General features: G+C 42.9%; 1 protein-coding gene across 3 annotated transcripts in view; it reads right to left on the bottom strand.

The window, feature by feature from the left end:
- Window positions 1-2,500, bottom strand: part of LOC125948971 (cytohesin-1) — a 46,574-nt gene that overhangs the window by 922 nt on the left and 43,152 nt on the right. Inside the window, exon 10 of one of the 3 annotated variants that reach the window (XM_049675541.1) lies at window positions 1-2,500. This exon is cut by the window's left edge and continues 697 nt beyond it; it is cut by the window's right edge and continues 2,076 nt beyond it. The exons of the other annotated variants lie outside the window; for them this stretch is intronic. The gene's annotated coding sequence lies outside the window, so the exon portion shown is untranslated. 3 annotated transcript variants of the gene reach the window in all.

The following is a 2,500-nucleotide window of genomic DNA, read 5'->3' on the forward strand; positions in this document are numbered from 1 at the left end:
AAGGAATTTTTTTTTTCAAATGAAACAATAGATATTTAACAAACGCTATCTAAATCAACAAGTTACATTTGAAGGTTGCACAAATTCTAAAGTTTGATCCTTACGTGGCAATCACGTTTCGTTGTATGCAGATTCATAAGTTAAATGCAATGCTTAGGAGCACAATATTGAGTTCTAGTCAACCAGAGAACTACAACTACATCAAACCATGTTTTAAGGCAAATCATTTTCACAACAAAAGCACACTTATTGATATTCATTACTTCAATATTCGTTTTAACCGAGTACACTAAGTGCGAGTAACAAATCCAAATCATAGCGCGCACAAGTTTAGGACGACGAATCAACTTCCTGAACTCACAGCCCGTACAAATCGTACAAAAAAGGTTGGTCCCCTTCATCCATCGGAACTGGGTCAATATCAGCAGAAGCAAATAGACCAGCTTTTTCGTCACGAAGCAAAAAAGGCGCCCGACAGCACAACGAACTGCAACGGAACTGCGGTGTATTTTCCAAGCGACAGCAAAAAGCGATCGTCCACGTGCAATCATGAATGCATGCCGTAGAGCGAGAACGAACAGCAGTAACGTTCTGCCGAGTGTACATTCAACACACAACCTCGGGTACGCTTGCAGGTTTCCATTTGAAATCGGATCGACCGGCGAACGGTTTGCGAAAATCAGACGCAAAACCAGATGAAAATCAATTTAAATTGAATTAATTCATGCAGCCCTTTCGCAACCGGACCAACCGACCGTCGGCCCCAACGAACGACAAGTGCGAGACCAGGGTGTTTTAAATATCATTTTAATTGTGCCATAAGCAAAACGGTAACACTGATGCATCGAATGCCGGAGCTTGGAAATTGGAAAGGGGCCAAGGAAGGGCGGTGCAGTGCGTTCCCTTAGAAGCGTCGTATCGGAGCGTGCTGATGCTGGTGGTGGCTTGATTTCGCTATTTGCCCTTTTATTTTGTTTTTGCATCGATCACCCACAATGGAATGCAACTATTCTGGACACCCCCAGCAAAGGGAGATAGAGGAAAAAGGGAAACACTGACCATTCCAAAGGAAGCTGTGGCCGTGGCGTATCACTGGTATCCACTAGCTGCTGGCCGGCACCGGGAATGTCAAGCTGGTATGCAACACCACGTTGGCCGCTGCTCGGTGCTAGGATATCCTTTTCCATTATTTATGCTTTTTTATTATCGAATTTCAATCATCATTATCGGACGATCGGCACATGCAGGCACACATACACACACACGCACATGCTTGTATTTATTATCGTATTATTCGATTTTTCATTCCATTCATTACCATCACACGGCAATTCATTTTCCGAGTGGAAGGCATCATCACGCAGCAGGCCGGTGTCCTGCATCGTTTCGTCGCCAATGAACGCTGGAGGAGCTCAAGCTCGAAACTCGAATCGGATCCTTATCGGATGGTTTGTGTGTGTGTGGGTGTGTATTGATTGCACCATGGCATCAAGATCATGCAATGCTGGAATACGAAATCCGGATCAAATTTGGGGTGGAAAAACGGTATTCGAGGGCAAAAATGCATGTGCTTCCGTCACCAAATTAACTCTACGCATTCTTGCGCACAACGGCGGCCACCACCACACGTGTGATCTGATTTTCTCGTTCATTCTCCGTTCTTCGTTTTTCGATTCCGTATCGTCGTCTTTATATGATCGTAATTACTAGTATCAATACAGCAGCAGGACGCTTAATTGTGGAAACGCTGGAAAAAGCGATATGCAATCATTATCGATGATTCAACACGCGTGGACGTTTGCTGGTGCTAGCGTTACTTGGATGAAACTCTGATCTCAAGGAACCAGGACTTGATGGATATTTCTTTTTAGAGACTGAAAGGGGAGCCGCGACATCGCATGTGATACAAACAAACCGTGGAAGACACAATATTACAAAACGCACCAACTTCAAACGAACAAATGTAGCATGCAATTATGGTTGGAATCCAAATAAAACGGATGTTTACCACAAAACCAACAGCAGTACGCAGTACTGTATTCCCGTTCTTTCTCAGCACCTTTTCGGTCCATTCAGATAGATATGATAAGGATAGCAGTTTTGAAAGGAAAAATAAAAATAAAATTCAATAACATCATCACCTCAAATTACTCTTTCTTTACATGGTTTAACCAATTATTATTGGGTACACTACATACTATAAATTTAGCCTAACCGTCATCGTCATCCTTCTCCTCCTTACTATACCGTGCCCCACTCTTGTCCACCTGATATCATAGTTTTTACCCTTGCGCATTTACAGTTTAAAATTGTACAAATGTATGATGGAGCTTACACACTTATAGATGATGAAGAAAGCAGACGCTTCTGCTGCCCAACAATACAATTGGCATGTACTGTCTCCATTCGGTGGATAGAGATAAATAGACAAAACAACTTGCGAAAGTGCGCATGATACTGAAAACGGAAGGAAACACATGTAGTGGAAAATGGGATGCCA

The sequence above is a fragment of the Anopheles darlingi genome, chromosome 2, assembly GCF_943734745.1.
Source record: "Anopheles darlingi chromosome 2, idAnoDarlMG_H_01, whole genome shotgun sequence".
NCBI classification, from domain to species: Eukaryota; Metazoa; Arthropoda; class Insecta; order Diptera; family Culicidae; genus Anopheles; species Anopheles darlingi.